This window comes from Pelobates fuscus, chromosome 6, assembly GCF_036172605.1.
Source record: "Pelobates fuscus isolate aPelFus1 chromosome 6, aPelFus1.pri, whole genome shotgun sequence".
Lineage (NCBI taxonomy): Eukaryota > Metazoa > Chordata > Amphibia > Anura > Pelobatidae > Pelobates > Pelobates fuscus.
In genome coordinates, this window is record NC_086322.1 from 75,280,830 (window position 1) to 75,300,078 (window position 19,249).

Consider the following 19,249-nt stretch of genomic DNA (forward strand, 5'->3'; position numbering starts at 1 on the left):
TGACCCTGTACCTCACAGTCAGCAGACACATTCCAGCCAATCAGCAGCACACCCTCCCTAGCAGACCCTCCCACCTCCTGGACAGCATCCATTTTAGATTCATTTGGAATCTGCATACATTTTTTTTTTTTTTTTTTTTTAATTCTTTATTTTTGTAGTGCATGGAGGTATAACAAATGAGCATGTGGTACCCCAACGGCATTCCTCATCCTCATGCTTTTCAAGTAACAATTTGCGCTCGGGTTTTTTATTTTATTTTTAAGTTCGACGGGTATGATGGCTTTTTATTTGGCCTTTTTGGGGGCTGAAAAATGAAGATTTTAGAAAAAAGAAGACGTTGAATAGTAAGTTGAATTTTACTTTACAGGGTAGTAATTGTATTCCCCCCTCACTATTTTTTAGGGTGAGGGGGGTAGGTAGGGGCTTTTTTATTTGGGTGTGTGACTAGGGGCTTGGGGAACCCTAGTCACCTTTGATGGGGGAGGGGGGATTTTCATTCAGGGCCCCCACCTGCAAATCAGGGGTGGGGGCCGGGGGGGACAGTAGGTCCCCCCTTTAAGGTTGTTTAGGGCCCCCATCCGCAGCTCAGGGCTGGGGGCCGGGTGGAGGACAGTAGGTCCCCCCCCCATTATTCTTTTATAGGGCCCCCACCCGCAGCTCAGGAGCCATGTTACTCTGTATATAGAGGAAGCCATGTTACTCTGTATATAGAGAGGAGCCATGTTCACACTGTATATAGAGGGGAGCCATGTTACTCTGTATATAGAGGGAGCCATGTTATTCTGTATATAGAGGGAGCCATGTTGACACAGTATATAGAGGGAAGCCATGTTACTCTGTATATAGAGAGGAGCCATGTTTACACTGTATATAGAGGGAGCCATGTTACTCTGTATATAGAGAGGAGCCATGTTTACACTATATATAGAGGGGAGCCATGTTACTCTGTATATAGAGGGGAGCCATGTTACACTGTATATAGAGGGAGCCATGTTACTCTGTATATAGAGGGAGCCATATTTACTCTGTATATAGAGGGAGCCATGTTACCATGTTACTGAGGTGGTTAACTATGATTGGCCCTGGCATGTTTGTTAGTCTGGCCTGCATGGTTGTCTGGCATGAATAAAAGTAGCATGTTTCAACTATATTAGTAGTTAGACTAGTTGGCACTAAAACATGTGCAAATGGGGAGTTTGCGGTTGTGCAAATGGACTGTTTGCGGTTGTTTGCGGTGCGTTAAACGGGGAGTTTGGTCTGTCAATGTGAAGCGGGCGTAACCCTTACACTACCTGATCGATACAACAAGGGGGGGATTTTCATTCAGGGCCCCCACCCGCAAATCAGGGGTGGGGGCCGGGGGGGGGACAGTAGGTCCCCCCTTATGGTTGTTTAGGGCCCCCACCCGCAGCTCAGGGGTGGGGGCCGGGTGGAGGACAGTAGGTCTCCCCCCCATTATTCTTTTATAGGGCCCCCACCCGCAGCTCAGGAGCCATGTTACTCTGTATATAGAGGGAGCCATGTTTACACTGAATATAGAGGGAGCCATGTTACTCTGTATATAGAGGGGAGCCATGTTATTCTGTATATAGAGGGAAGCCATGTTACTCTGTATATAGAGGGAGCCATGTTATTCTGTATATAGAGGGAAGCCATGTTACTCTGTATATAGAGAGGAGCCATGTTTACACTGTATACAGAGGGAGCCATGTTTACAAGGTATATAGAGGGAGCCATGTTTACAAGGTATATAGAGGGAAGCCATGTTACTCTGTATATAGAGGGAGCCATGTTACTCTGTATATAGAGGGAGCCATGTTATTCTGTATATAGAGGGAGCCATGTTTACACTGTATATCGAGGGAAGCCATGTTACTCTGTATATAGAGGGAGCCATGTTATTCTGTATATAGAGGGAGCCATGTTGACACGGTATATAGAGGGAAGCCATGTTACTCTGTATATAGAGGGAGCCATGTTATTCTGTATATAGAGGGAGCCATGTTTACACTGTATATCGAGGGAAGCCATGTTACTCTGTATATAGAGGGAGCCATGTTATTCTGTATATAGAGGGAGCCATGTTTACACTGTATATCGAGGGAAGCCATGTTACTCTGTATATAGAGGGAGCCATGTTATTCTGTATATAGAGGGAGCCATGTTGACACAGTATATAGAGGGAAGCCATGTTACTCTGTATATAGAGAGGAGCCATGTTTACACTGTATATAGAGGGAGCCATGTTACTCTGTATATAGAGAGGAGCCATGTTTACACTGTATATAGAGGGAGCCATGTTACTCTGTATATAAAGGGGAGCCATGTTACACTGTATATAGAGGGAGCCATGTTACTCTGTATATAGAGGGAGCCATGTTTACTCTGTATATAGAGGGAGCCATGTTACCATGTTACTGAGGTGGTTAACTATGATTTGCCCTGTCATGTTTGTTAGTCTGGCCTGCATGGTTGTCTGGCATGAATAAAAGTAGCATGTTTCAACTATATTAGTAGTTAGACTAGTTGGCACTAAAACATGTGCAAATGGGGAGTTTGCGGTTGTGCAAATGGACTATTTGCGGTTGTTTGCGGTGCGTTAAACGGGGAGTTTGGTCTGTCACTGTGAAGCGGGCGTAACCCTTACACTACCTGATCGATACAACATCATACCTGATGTTTTAAAGCACGTTATTCCAAACAATTTAGGAATGTTAGGTGATTCATGCCCTTTATGGATTAAAACCAGACTCTGCATCAACTATGTAATTTTCCATGGGAGTTTTGCCATGGATCCCCCTCTGGCATGCCACAGTCCAGGTGTTAGTCCCCTTGAAACAACTTTTCCATCACTTTTGTGGCCAGAAAGAGTCCCTGTGGGTTTTAAAATTCGCCTGCCCATTGAAGTCAATGGCGGTTCGCCCGGTTCGCCGGTTCGCGAACGTTTGCGGGAGTTCCCGTTCGCCGTTCGCGAACCGAAAATGTTGTGTCTGCGACATCACTATTAATCAACCATTAGAAACGCATTTAATGGACAGCAAGTAAAAATAACATAACAATTGCAAAGGAATGACTTAATAGCAGGGCCGGACTAGCCCACTGGGATACCGGGAAATTTCCTGGTGGGCCATGGCACCTGGGGAAGACAGCCCTTATCATCAGACTCTTGTAGTTTAAGTATTTTCCCCTGGGACTGTGCCAGCCTGTGTCAGTCCGAGGGGAGTAAAGAGGGAGGAGCTTGGGGCTGGTGCAGCCACAATTAGGCTGCCGCGGCATGAGGGAGACCTATCAGTCTCCCTGCACAATTTACAACAATTTCAGCTGCATTACCCACCCCTGCATGCAAGCCCCACCTCCTGGATGGAAGCTCTGTCCCCACAAACATTGCTGACCTTGCTGGAAGGAAGAGGCCACAATGATGAGTTGTGGGCGAAACACGGGTGTGACAGACCCATCCGTCGGGACTAAAACTATTTGGGTTCGTCTGATTTGCCCAGTACTTATGGTCCCTGAGAGATTATGCGAAGGGTTGTGACTTTGTATAAAAGACATTTCAAGTACAGCGGAAACTAATGAAACGCCCAAGCTACCAAAGTCCTCGAGGTGGCCGACATCGGACAAAGGACCACGTGGCGGCGGCCATTTTAACTTCGAACCCGCCGACCCGTATTATCGACGATACTTCGACAGTTCAACGAAAGTCGAAGTACCGACCCACCTCGAACGGGACTTAGCCATTTTTAGGCCAGCAAGTGACCGACCGCACAGCCCGAATCCAGAGAACTATTTTGGGCAAGAAAAGATACCTGCGGTCGGTCATAAACGAACATTCGCGTAACTTTTTATTCACTGAAGGGATTGATGTGATTTTTGAGAATGGTTATGTTTTCAGTATGCTGAATCTGAATATGTGTCTCTTATGTGAACATGATGGATGGATTTGAAGTTATGAAAGTTATATAAAAGTATATTTCAAACTGTATGTATAATAGGATTATGTGTCACACCAAGGGGAGGGAATGTGTGGGATGTAACATCGATGCCAGTGGTTATTTTATGCCTCCCCTTGGGTGTGGCCTGTGTGTGTGAAATGCAAATAAAAGGCAGGCTGGCTGATCCAGTCCTCAGTTCATGTTTTACCCTCATAATGGAGCTTGGTCTCGTTATTGGGGGAACCGGGAATACAAGTGACTAACGACTGTGTCTGGAGCTCGGAAGGTGGTACCGTAACAACTGGTGGCAAGCGACGGGATGATCTTCAACGCCCAAAGAAACCGCTACGACCAAGAATAAAATGGAACTACAATACCAAAACCTGAGAAGAGCTACCTTAAAAGACTTATTGGAACAAAGGGGCGGACAGGCCAGTAACCTCAAGAAGAGGGACATTATTGCTTTATTGCTGGAAATGGATGGAGTACCAGCGGCAGAGGGAGCCAATGGACCCAGCCCCGACGACAGAACCCCCGAGGAGGCAAGATTTGACCGGGCGGTAAGAATTCGGCTGGCCCATTATGGCCCCAACCCCTCCGTAGAGATCATCACCCAGGTTCAAGCCGCTGTGGAGGCCAGCCTGCTACGCCAAAACGGTACTGCAGCGGCCCCAGTCACAGCAAACCCGGGGGACAAACAGAAAGTGCCATTTGCGGCCTTCAAAGCCTTCAGTGAGACCGAAGGAGAGATTGACGGGTACCTTGCGGATTTTGAGCGGCAATGTGCCCTGCACAAGGTACCCCCGGCAGACTGGGTTGCTATACTGTCCGGCAAGTTATCCGGCCGGGCCAACGACGCTTTTCGGGCTATTCCGGATGAGGAGATCGGGGACAATGGCAGACTGCTGAGGTGGAGTTTGGCATTGCAGCCTTACAATTTCACTATCAGTTACCGGCCCGGTAAGCAGAATGGGAATGCGGATGGGTTATCCCGGCAAACAGACGTCCCTATCCTCCCTAAGTCCGGTCATCCCCAAGTTGACCCGCCACAGGGTCAAGCCGGGTCTGCCGGAGTGTTCCACAAGGAGGGAGCCATGTGACAGACCCATCCGTCGGGACTAAAACTATTTGGGTTCGTCTGATTTGCCCAGTACTTATGGTCCCTGAGAGATTATGCGAAGGGTTGTGACTTTGTATAAAAGACATTTCAAGTACAGCGGAAACTAATGAAACGCCCAAGCTACCAAAGTCCTCGAGGTGGCCGACATCGGACAAAGGACCACGTGGCGGCGGCCATTTTAACTTCGAACCCGCCGACCCGTATTATCGACGATACTTCGACAGTTCAACGAAAGTCGAAGTACCGACCCACCTCGAACGGGACTTAGCCATTTTTAGGCCAGCAAGTGACCGACCGCACAGCCCGAATCCAGAGAACTATTTTGGGCAAGAAAAGATACCTGCGGTCGGTCATAAACGAACATTCGCGTAACTTTTTATTCACTGAAGGGATTGATGTGATTTTTGAGAATGGTTATGTTTTCAGTATGCTGAATCTGAATATGTGTCTCTTATGTGAACATGATGGATGGATTTGAAGTTATGAAAGTTATATAAAAGTATATTTCAAACTGTATGTATAATAGGATTATGTGTCACACCAAGGGGAGGGAATGTGTGGGATGTAACATCGATGCCAGTGGTTATTTTATGCCTCCCCTTGGGTGTGGCCTGTGTGTGTGAAATGCAAATAAAAGGCAGGCTGGCTGATCCAGTCCTCAGTTCATGTTTTACCCTCATAATGGAGCTTGGTCTCGTTATTGGGGGAACCGGGAATACAAGTGACTAACGACTGTGTCTGGAGCTCGGAAGGTGGTACCGTAACAACGGGCATCAGGGGCACTTGGTGATCCAGAGACTTTACATTTACTTTATCTTTATTCAATAATTGATTTCAATGTCTCGGATCCCGAGTTTGTTTTACTGCTACTGTTTCCTGTTGGGGGGATCGGGTTATATACATCCATAATTTGGTATTTAGCCATTTCACTAGATAATATGGCCTTACAAGCTTAGAATTGATAGCCTACCTATCCCCACAGCTATAGCGGTCTAACATTTTTCTATCCACGGAGGCTACACCCTTGTGCTGTCTGCAGCAGTGCTTATTACAGCTTATGATCACATATAGATCTTAGCAAATTGGCATATACATATTTCTCGTGCATCCACAAATATATTTTTCATCTGCGCTCTGTGCACATTGTTTCTGGTGCCGTATCTATTCTTTAGACACTAGATCTATATCCATTTGTTGTATCACTGTAGTATTATATGTGGACACATCTATTGGCCAACGTTACGTTATGCGATTCATGTGACTTGCAAAAACACAGTTTTGCACACAGTATTAGGCAAAGGTATCTGCAAACTTTTGAACAGGACCTGTTATCCATGTTATAGATGTTGGTTCGCTACCGGTACTGCAGTTATGTTACACTGTCTTCTTATCATAGATCGGTGACATTACTCAACCAAGATATTTACTTAACTATCTGCACAGTCAGTGCCACTTTACTCAGCCTCTGTGGATTGCAAAACTTAGTTTTGCACACATTATTAGGTGAAGGTCTCTGAAAACCTTAGAACAGAACCTTTTAATATTATATATATTTCAGTCATTTATTAGTTCACTTTTTTGTACAAATTTACATACAGGACAGTTTTTCTTTTTGTATATACTTTAGTTATTTATCAGTTCACTTCACTGTATACACTTTAGTTATTTACAAGTATGTTTATACTTTAATTTACACTAATAGATCTATTAGACCTCAGTGTACTATTTTGTACACTCACTGATCTACTTTTAGTGTATTATGAAGTACACACATTTTTATAGCTAGTAGTAACGACCTAGCTATTGTGAACTGTAGAACAATCCCCTGCAGGCATCACTAAATAAGGTTTCGGAACTCTTTGAAATAGGAAATCTTTGAAATAGGACCTATCTTAGCCCTGCATTATATCTATTTTGTGTCTACAGGGTCTCTCTACATATTTTCCTATTGACAAATTACCTACCAGAGTGTGCATATACCTTAGTTTATTATTATACTTTTGAATATTATCTCCATTAAGGATACTCACACTAGATTTTATTATTACTATTAAGGGTTATATTTTAAATACATTTAGGGCACTCATTTCTTTTTTTAATACTTCTTCAGTTCCTGGGTTAACCCCAATATGATTGTTCTTCTACCTTCCTCCTTCCTGCTTTGTCCTTTTACTCTGAAAGGAACAATATTTGATATTCGAAAAAAAAATTATATATATATATATATATATATATATATTGTGATAAGGTGAATGGGGTGGTCTCTGAGGGAGTTTATATTTCAACTGCATTGTTCAGAGAGGCATATGATATTTAAGCCTAGGGGGAAGGTGTGTATGTATAGAACTTAAATACATATTTAGTTATGGGCCCCTGGGGTGGAGCATTTGGAGAGAAGGGTGGGCCAGTGCTCCACTCCACTCCGCTGTTTATTTGTTTTTCTTGGGAGACTAGGTCCAGGCCAGGGTTTGGACTGTCTCCAACCCACTGCTCAGCTGCAGGTAATCAGCTGTAGCAGTGGGAATAAACCCCTCCCTGCTAGGGGGGGTCTGCCTTGACGTTGGCAGGCGGGCATCCTTCCAATGGCCATTGGAGCAACTAAATGACCTCCATTTGTCTAAATATACATAGGGATTAAGGAAAAAGCGCAAGTAACATTTTCTTTTCTTAGGTAGGGGAGAATGTTCATTTCTCTCTGAAAGGCTGGAAGAACACTGGAGGGCAGAGAGCTGACAGAGACACTAGGTTGGTGAAACCAATATTATTGTTTGTTATAGTTTAACCCCTGAGAGATAGGGAATCTTATGTTAGTTAGTGCTCAGACGAGCTAGGTTTTTGTTTATAGGGATTTGTGTTACATTATTGTTTTTTTTTTCATTTGCTGCTGTTTCTATAGTGAAGCTCAACAATAAAGTGCTTGAAATTAAGTTACTTTTAAAGACTGTGCATGTTTGTACCCAAAAGGACCGTGCTAACTGCAGGCAAAGATCACAATATGGTGGAGAATGCGGGTATGTTAGCACACAGAGGGTCTGTGGGTGTGCCAGTCATCTGGTAACCTGCTTATTGAGGACTTTTGTTTGGCAGACCTGTTAAAGGCACAGCGCTACTTATATGTTTAAGACTGTTTCCTGCTTGGTGCTATAATGGAGGACCTACTGAAGGCTCTGGTACAGGCAACCTCTGTACAACAAGAGGCAACTGCTGTACAGCAAGACACCAACCGTTTATTGGCTGCACAGGTTGAGAAGCTAAGAGACGCTCAGCAGGAGGATAGAGCTGTCCTTTCTGAGGTTTTGCAGAGAGCGTTATTGCCATGCGCAGGGGGCCCCCTTGGGGACAGGGGATACCGTATCCGAGCAACTGACTTCCTACATAAGATGACAGAGGCAGATTATGTGGAGGCTTACCTCACCACTTTCGAGAGGGTTGCTGCCCGGGAAAAGTGGCCATCAGACCAGTGGGCGGGGCTTCTAGCTCCATGTCTGAGTGGGGAGTGCCAGAAAGCCTATGAAGATTTGTCTTCTGACCAAGCCCAGGATTATAAGCATCTCAAAGCCGAAATCTTAAAGCGTATAGGCATAACACCTGCCCTTAGGACCCAAAGGTTTCACAACTGGATTTATGATATGAGTAAGCCCACCAGATGTATGGATTGCTAAGGCTCGCTCAGAAATGGTTGGAACCAGAGCGCAACCCTGCTACCAAGATAGTGGAGATGGTTGTTATGGACCGGTTTCTCAGACACCTGCCAACAGGACTGCAACAATGGGTTAGCCAAGGGGACCCTCAGGATCCAGAAGCAATGATGTGCTTGATTGAGAGGTACTTGATTGCCAAGGAGCCCCACCGTATTGATCCTCAGCGTAAGTCTAGATCGGATAACACCCGGATGAGCGGCAAAGGGTGAAACAAAGGACAAAACTTTGTACCGAACCTTGCTGTTAATGCAATGCATTTAATAATGGTGAGGGTAGAAGGAAAGAATATACAAGCTCTGATTGATTCAGGGATTGAGGTTACCTTGATAAAAAGTGTTAGGCTCCAGCCAGGGAAATTAGATACCAGACCAGTGATTGACATTGTGTGTATACATGGTGACACCCACACATACCCCACAGCAGAGGTTGAGTTTGGCACTGAGGTAGGACAGGTTAAATGCTCTGTAGGGGTAGTGCCCCTGCTACCATATGATGTGGTATTAGGGAGGGACTTTCCCCATTCCTGCCACCTATGGGAAAAGCACTCTGCTCATCCGAAGAGCATTCTGAGGAGCTACCTGGGGTAGAGGGTATAGATAATATTTTTCCTTTCTCCGAGATTATGAATTGGATACCGAGCAAGAGACACACTTGGTGTGCCTGGGTAACGAGGTAGAACCTCCCCATACTGACGACCCTATAGAACAAGTGGAGTTTCAGGATCTCAGAGTCCCCCCTGGTAACTTCCGAGCAGCCCAATGGGAAGATATGTCCTTGACAGCAGCAAGAGAGAGTGTGCAAGTATTGGAGGGTACAAGGGTGGACCCTGACAAGCCCTTAAGCTTTCCTTATTTCATGGTGAAAAATAATCTGCTGTATCGAGTAGAGAAGAAAGGGGAAGAGGAGGCAGAACAGTTGTTTGTCCCCCAATCTCACCGAAACACTGTTTTAAAGCTAGCCCATAGCCATGTGTTAGGTGGGCACCTTGGTTTTGAAAAAACTAGGGAACAAATTCTGACCCGATTCTAGTGGCATGGGGTATTTTCGGCAATGGAGAGGTTTTGTAAATCCTGCCCAGAATGCCAACTGAAAGCTCCGCATAAGGACTTTCGTAGTCCGCTGGTACCCCTTCCCATCATAGAGGTTCCATTTGAAAGAATAGCAATGGACCTGATAGGGCCGTTGCCTTGGTCCGCTAGAGGACATCAGTACATTTTAGTTGTTGATTATGCAACACGGTATCCAGAGGCAGTACCTCTATGGAATGCCACCTCTAAAAGTGTTGCAAGGGAATTACTGATGATGTTTAGCAGGATGGGTATACCAAAGGAAATTCTCACAGATCAGGGAACCCATTTTATGTCAAAAATCATGCGTGATTTGTGCAAGTTGCTCAGAATAAAGCAACTGAAAGCCTCAGTATACCATCCGCAAACTGATGGACTGCTGGAGAGGTTTAATACAACTCTAAAGGCTATGCTGCGAAAGGTGATAGACAAGGACGGAAAAAAATGGGATTATCTCATACCCTACCTGATGTTTTCTATTAGAGAAGTCCCGCAAGCTTCCACAGGGTTTTCACCTTTCGAGTTAATGTATGGTATGCATCCAAGAGGCATACTGGATGTTGCCAAGGAAACATGGGAACAAGAGTATACCCCCCATCATAGCCTTATAGAGCATGCAGCTCAAATGCAAGAGCGAATCGAAGCAGTAATTCCTATAGTAAGGGAAAACATGGAAAAGACCCAGAGAGCCCAACAAGCAAGCTATAACCGGAACGCAAGTCTACGGGTATTCAAACCAGGTGATAGGGTTCTAGTTCTCATTCCCACTGTGGAAAGCAAATTCATTGCCAGCTGGCACGGGCCATATGAAATTACTGAGCGGGTCAGTAACATAAACTATAAAGTAAGACAGCCAGGCAGACGGAAGCCAGAACAGACCTATCATATAAATTTATTGAAGCCATGGGTAGACCGAGAGGTTCTCATTGTGGCCAGAGATAAACCTACACAAGCCACTCATGAGCAGGGTCGAGAGGTGCATATCGCTGATACTCTTGCCCCCCATCAGAAACAGGAAGTCCAGGGAGTTTGTGTCTAAAAATAGGGCAAGGAGAGCAAGGTAGCGGCCATCACCAATTGGCCACGTCCTGTAACTCAAAAGCAAGTCAGGGCTTTCTTAGGCTTAACTGGCTATTATCGCAGGTCCATCCTTGAGTTTGGTATCATTGCCAACCCGTTGACTGAGCTTACTAAGGCAAAAGGCCCGGTTATGGTTAAGTGGACCCCGGAAGCGGAGCACGCCTTTCAAGTCTTGAAAGAAGCCTTGTGTGCTGACCCTGTTTTGGTGGCTCCGGATTTCACTAAACCATTTGTGGTACAGACCGATGCGTCCGATGTGGGCCTTGGCGCGGTTCTTTCCCAGGTACATGAAGGAGAGGAACATCCTGTCATGTATCTGAGCTGGAAAATGAATCCCCATGAACAGCGGTACTCCGTTGTTGAAAAGGAATGCCTGGCAACAAAATGGGCTTTAGAATCCTTGAGAAATTACTTACTGGGGAGACTTTTTACACTGATCACGGACCTTGCACCTCTAACGTGGATAAGGCAGAACAAGGAAAAAAAATGCCAGGGTGACTAGGTGGTTCCTAAGTCTTCAGCCCTACCAGTTTACTATAGCTCACAGGGCCGGAACTGCCCAAGGTAATGCAGATGGCCTCTCCCGAGTTCACTGTCTATGGTCCCAGGCCGCTCGCCCCGATGGGTCTGAGCTGGGGAGGGGGATATGTGATAAGGTGAATGGGGTGGTCTCCGAGGGAGTTTATATTTCAACTGCACTGTTCAGAGAGGCATATGATCTTTAAGCCCAGGGGGAATGTGTGTATGTATAGAACTTAAATACATATTTAGTTATGGGCCCCTGGGGTGGAGCATTTGGAGAGAAGGGTGGGCCAGTGCTCCACTCCACTCCGCTGTTTATTTGTTTTTCTTGGGAGACTAGGTCCAGGCCAGGGTTTGGACTGTCTCCAACCCACTGCTCAGCTGCAGGTAATCAGCTGTAGCAGTGGGAATAAACCCCTCCCTAGTAGGCAGGTAGGGGAGACTGTTAATTTCTCTCTGAAAGGCTGGAAGCAGCAGGCTGGCTAAACACTGGAGGGCAGAGAGCTGACAGAGACACTAGGTTGGTGAAATCAATATTATTGTTTGTTATAGTTTAACCCCTGAGAGATAGGGAATATTATGTTAGTTAGTGCTCAGACGAGCTAGGTTTTTGTTTATAGGGATTTGTGTTACATTATTGTTTTTTTTTTCCATTTGCTGCTGTTTCTATAGTGAAGCTCAACAATAAAGTGCTTGAAATTAAGTTACTTTTAAAGACTGTGCATGTTTGTACCCAAAAGGGCCGTGCTAACTGCAGACAAGGATCACAATAAATATATATTATATATATATATTACAGTATATGTGTTTATATATTACTCATTCATCTGGGCTGACAAGACATAGCCTTACATATTACACGTGACAATACATGGCGCAATGACTTATGTGGCTGGTGCAGATTTTTTTTTTTCCAGGGCTGCTTTGTATCCCCAGTCCAGCCCTGCTTAATAGGAAGGTGAAAGATATGTATAATGCATCTGTAAGTTCAATAAAACTACAGTTATATGACTAATGAATAATGCATTTCTCTGGGTAGAATCAGTTAACATATAAAAGAAAATAATATATATATATATATATATATATATATATATATATATATATATCTCAATGAATTTTAGTGCTAGAGTTCTAAGCCATATCAGTATGGTATTGAATTAAAAAGTTAGAAATATTTTTTTTAAAAATTTGTGTGAAAACTAAAAAAATAAATCAGAGTTTTGATGAGAACTATTGTTATGAAATATGTATTTAACAAGAAATGAGTAGGCAGCAATTATTCACAAATAGAAACTTTACAAGAGACATAATTCACAATGCCACTTTGCTAAAACATTGCTGCAATTCATATCTATAAGGCTTTATACCTGTGTAGACTTCACTTTTTGTTAATTGTTTCTCTTTAGACATGGACAATAGCCAAGGTCCTTAGTACTAAACAGCAGTATTTTGTTCTCTGTATAATTATATTGTTAGTCCTTTCTTCTTTAGCAATACTGGGACAATATTTTAATTGCATTCATTACCATGTAATCTTCATTTCATTGTCTTTTCTTGGAATTTTTTTTTTTTTTACAAGAATTCTTAGAATCACACGTACTTGGCTCTCTTTAACGTTATGTGGGTGATGCATTCAATATAATGCATAATTCTTAAACAAAATTTTGTGTGTTTGTCTACTCCCACATATTATGTAAAATAGATGCATTTTCTACCTTACATTTCATAAATTTTCCCATTCTTTTGAAAATCTGTATTCACTGTTATGTTCAGTAACACTATGAATAAAATGTTACAGTCATACAGTTCTGACTTTAAATATGCTGAAGGCATGGATTCAACTTTATGTTAGAACACTTGATATAACTTTGTGACTTTTGGGAATATTTTTCTAATTTTAACCCCCTCCCCCTCTCAAATCTTTATGTGATTCACCATTCATGTAAATATTACAAGTTACAAAATATAGTCTTTCTTAGTACTGGTTATTTTATTGATATCTGGTTTCAAGACAACATTTGATTCATAAAATTATCACATTATTATTTTGAGAGTGTGTAAAACATTTTCATTTAAGTTATTTTTTTAGATTACGTCTCTGGATGTGTTTACATATGCTAAGACCCACCAAGAGCAGAGACTGAGCAGTACTGAAATAACTTCTGGGAGAAAGAAGCATCAAATAATTAGAAGCCCACATGAGCAGTTGATCACCCATAGGACCTGAAACGATACACACCTACTGGATAAACAAATTAAGAACACTGTGTGAATGCCTGGCAGCACAAACTAACCAGCTACTAGTAACAGGCACCAACCCTGACTGGCTAACACAAGGCACAACAATATTGGTCATGAAGGGCCCTCACAAGGGAACAACACCATCTATTGACCTATCACCTTCCTCCCCACAGCATTGCATTTATAGATAGGGCAAATTACCTGACAGCCCAAACACACTAATTATGTCTCTCAAACACCCATCACCTGCTGAATTATCACATTCCTTGCATTTTAACTCCTCACACCTCTCTTGTAACTCTAATATACCACCTTATCTAATTCGGCATAATTGAAACTCATATCCCCCTTCTATATAATATAAAATCTTTGATTCTTATTATAAAATGTTCTCCCTCATATTCTTTACTTTCACCCTCACTTCTCTCATGGGCAAAATATATCTGTCATTCTGCCTACCTGTTCCTGCTGACACAATTTCCATTGCTCCCACCATACTTCCCTCCCCTTTTTATTCATCCCATGCACTCTACTTGTACCTTTCCAGCTTATCACCACCATCTCCTTCTAAATCCTCAAAATATAAACACTCTCACAAAACCTTTAAATTCTGCTCCCATCTTTTCTTCCTTTCTATCCTTCTACTCCTAGCAGCCAGGGCCGCCATCAGAAATTGTGGGGCCCCTAACACAGCTCAAGGTCTGGGCCCCCAGATGCCCGCCTCCAAGCCCTGCCTCCAAATCCCACCCACAGGAATACACACAGAAAGATACACACAAATACTGAAACAGACATACAAACATATAGACACATATACAGATACAGATACAGATACACACACACACACACACACACACACACATACTGACGCACATACATACTCAAATACTGACAACCAGACATACATACATACACATAAATACATACTGACATACATACATACATACACATACATACTGATATACATACAGACATACACACACACAGATATACACATACACAGACAGACATACATGCATACTGACATACATACTGATAGACACACACACACACACACACACATATACATACTGACATACAGATAGACATACACACAGACATACATGCATACTGACATACACACATACATACTGACATACATGCACACACAGACATATATACATACTGACATACATGCATACTGACATACACACAGACATGCATGCATACATACACACATACATACTGACACACATACACATACACACACACATCTCATTTATCAGCCACCCTCCTCTTGCCTTAAAGTTGCAGGAGGGTGGCTGGGGATGATTGGAACGGATGCCTCTAGTGTCCTCTCCTGTCCTCCGCTCTCCCGCTGCTCTCCCCCTGCGCGGAGTAAGCTTGGAGGAAGTGACCGTCCGTCACTTCCTCCCAGCAGCACTTGCAGTGCATCCGCAATTTTTTTAAAGGGGCCTGGTCGCACAATTACACGCCCGCAGCGCTGACCACGCCCTGGAAGATATAGGGCCCATCGGGTGGCCCTAAATGCTTGGGCCACCTGATGGGCCCTGGTGCAGATGCACCTGCGGCCGCCGGGCCCGTCACCCCCTGATGGCGGCCCTGCTGTTAATATGTTGTTCACCTATTACTTCTGAGTACAGCAATAACCCAACGTGTACCATTGCAAGGTGTATGTGGATGTTGAAGGGGCAAATGTGAGTTTTTTTTCCAAAGTTTGAATGGTGATGCTAGATGCAGGTTACATTTTGAAGCATTTTAGCAGGTTGGTAGTTCAAACTACCCCACAAGAAAAGACAGCTTATGACATATTTTGATCATATAATGGGGCCATTTTCACTAGTTTGTACCGAGTGTGGAGGTATTTTTTCATATACACATTAAAATTCTGTTTTAATCCTTGTGTGTCTTGGCAAAATATCACTTAATATGCTGCTCAACTATGTCTTCTGAGTACAGCAATACCACATGTGTACTTTTGTCAGGCATATGTAAAAGTTAAAGCGGAAAGTTTGGACACCCCTACTTCATATTTTTCCAAAGTTGATTCTGGGCTTTATCATTTTAGAATATTTTATCAGCTCAGGATTGCAAATTAGACCACAAAGGCAACATCTATTTTTAAATATAATCAGCTCTTAAATTCAGATTATGAACAAGGGCATACTGTGCTGTTAAATTAGTAATATTTGTCATAAAATTATCAGGAAGTACCCAGTCATCTGTGTCATGGGTTACGCTAGTGGAATAATGTATTTCTGCTATGGGCTCTGCAGAATCAGGCAAGTTATCATTGCTGCATATTCAGTTGTGTAAAACTCTGAAGCACTGTCTGTCACCTCTGAGTCCGCAGACAGAATTCTGTAATCATCCTCAGCACTGAATTTCTTAAGCATTTCGAACTTTTTACATAAATAAATTAAGAACTGCATTCAGGTAAATGATGCCTAAAATTATGCCACAAAATCCAGTCTCTTAATCATCCTGTGTGTGGTAATCCTTAATGAAATTACCAATGCAAAAGTCATACTGTAAGGGGCAGTCAAGGCAGTAAAAGATGGTTTCTGTTCTCTTGCACCTTTGATAGCATGCTCTGTATCTTTTCTGTGCAGTTTTGTTTTTGTTTTTTATTGTGGGGGTATTCTAAAAAAGAAATAAGCTTCCCCAATTATTTCACTCTCTCAATTAAATTGAATTGTTCATAATGCACATGGCAGTGTTTAATTGGGGAGTGGTGTTGGCACTATGAACCCAACATGTGAAGAAACCATGATACACAGCAATTTAAACAGCAAAATAAGTATATTTGTTAATAATGAATAACACAAATACAAAATCGGAAAACAGGGAAATAAACAGGAGCACACGCAGTGTTAACCTTTTTTTTAATATTTTTTTTTTAATTAAAATGCTCCATTCCTTTTATCAATTTTGTAGCCCACCTCTGCACTTTTTCTAGTGCCATAATATCCTTCTTTACAACAGGTACCCAAAATTGCACAGTGTATTCACTATTCTTTTAATCGCAAAAGAAATAGTTGTTACAATTATATTTTCAATTCAAAGAATTTGATATTTTTCAATTCAAAGAATAATTGGAGAAAAGAGAGAACCAAAGGCTCTTATAGGAGTAACAATATATCCCCATGGAAGGACCCATTATTAAAGAAGCAGAATAAAACATTTAACATTTAAAAAAAAAAAAAAAAACACTAAGATTTAATAATGGACATAATAATGATGGAAAAAAATGATAGAAGTCATGATGCTATTAATTAATCACATCTGAACCATGCAGATCAAAGAGATTGTTTAGAAAAGGAGGCAAACACAATTCTTCTTGCCAAAACTACAAAAAATATACCTAGCAAACAGGTTTGCCCCATTACAGGATTGGAATGCTCCAGTTAAGAGCATGAAGTCCAATTAAATGAAAATGCTAGCCTTAAATGAATTTTTAACATTTCAGATGTAGTTCTCATTTTAGAAAAAGAGTTGAAATTTCCCACCAATATTTCAGTGTATTCATTCAATATTTGTATTGATGTGAACAAATTTGTTTGTAAACCGTCACTGAAAAGGTTTTTTTAACCCCTTAAGGACCAAACTTCTGGAATAAAAGGGAATCGTGACATGTCACACATGTCATGTGTCCTCAAGGGGTTAAAGGAAAGAAAGGGACAGTTTTTTTTAACCCCTTAAGGACACATGACATGTGTGACATGTCATGATTCCCTTTTATTCCAGAAGTTTGGTCCTTAAGGGGTTAAACAGTAAATGTAATCCAAAATTTTCTCATAGAAGTCATTGTTTAACCCCAAATCGACCTTTTGTCCAAATAAAAAAGGTAATCAATAAACTTTATCTGAAAAATTATTTAAACCCAACAAAGAGAAAATAAAGTTTTAAAAGAATTACAAAATAGAATGGATATTGTCATTAAAAGTGCAAACAAGGGAGAAGGTACTGCCATTATATCCACCGAGTATTATTTAAAAGAAGTGGATAGATCATTGGGCAATGATCAAATGTACCGAAAATTAAAGTCAAATCCTAATCAAATGTATAAATAGGAATTAAATATGTTGTTAACTAAATATAAAGATGATGAAGTTATTAATAGTAAAACTTTTTCATTTTTGATTTTCTTAAAATTCCCAAATTAATTTTTTTCCCAAAAGTGCACAAGTTCATCACCCAAATGCTAGGAAGGCCCATTATAAGTATGTTTGATTCTTTGACATCAAGGTTATCCGAATATATTGACTTTTTCCACAAGAAATATGCGTAAGGTGCTGGATCCAATCTTAGGGACATAAACAATCTTATTCTTGAGCTTAATTGCATAGAATAGAGGGAGGAGTATGTTTTGACTACATTTGATTTCCAATCACTTTACACTATTATAGAATATTATTTTTGTTATTATTATGTTATTATTTATATAGCGCCAACGAATTCCGCAGCGCTTTACAGTGAGTGGACGAACATACATGTAGTTGTAACCAGACAAGTTGGACACACAGAAACAAAGGGGTTGAGGGCCCTGCTCAATGAGCTTACATGCTAGAGGGAGTGGGGTAAAATGACACAAAAAGGTAAGGATAGTATTAGACTAATGGCAGTTGCAAGAGAGGAATCAGTCATGAGCTATTAACAGTTTAATTGATACATTTTTATGAATTTTAATGATTTTTTGAATGAGTGGAGACTGGGTGAGCATCTAACGGAGGAGGGAAGTGAGTTCCACAGGAACGGTTCAGCCCTTGAGAAGTCTTGAAGGCGAGCATCGGAGGTGGGAGTATGGACAGAAGAGAGACGTAAGTCTTCAGCAGAGCGTAAGGGCCTAGATGGGACATACTTGTGTATTGGTAAGGATAGATAGGTGGGATCAGCATTATGTAGAGATTTGAAAGCAAGAACCAGCATTTTAAATTGAGCCCTATATCTCCCTGGAAGCCAATGTAGCGACTGACAGAAGGGAGAGGTGTGGGAGGTGTGGGTAGACAGGAAGTTGAGCATTGCTGCCGCATTCATAATGGACTGTAACGGTGCAAGATGGGAGCACGTAGGACCACTGAGTAGCGGATTACAGTAGTCAAAGCCAGAAAGGACAATGGAATGGACCAGCACCTTAGTTGCACCAGGCGTTAAGAATATATATTGGGGTTCCTGACAGTAAAACATGTTTTAGAGGAGGATGATAGTATTTCCCCAAAGTTCAGTCAGTTTATATTAGATTGTATTAATTGTATTTTAAAACACCTTTATTTATATTCAATGGAGATTTTTTTTCTCCAACTAAAAGCAACAGCCATGGGCACCAAGTTCATGCCCAGTTATGCTAACATATTTTTGGATTACTGGGAAACAGGGAACATCTGATCCAGTAATCAATTTGTTGTGAACTTGGTGCTCTGGAGAAGATACAAAGCTGACATTTTAATCATATGGAAAGGCACAATATAAAATTTACATAAGTTAATTTCCTTTATCAATGCCTATGATATGTCATTAGCTTTAACTCTGCAAATCGATACCAAAGAAATACATTTTTTGTGATCTAAATGCATGGAAAATTTC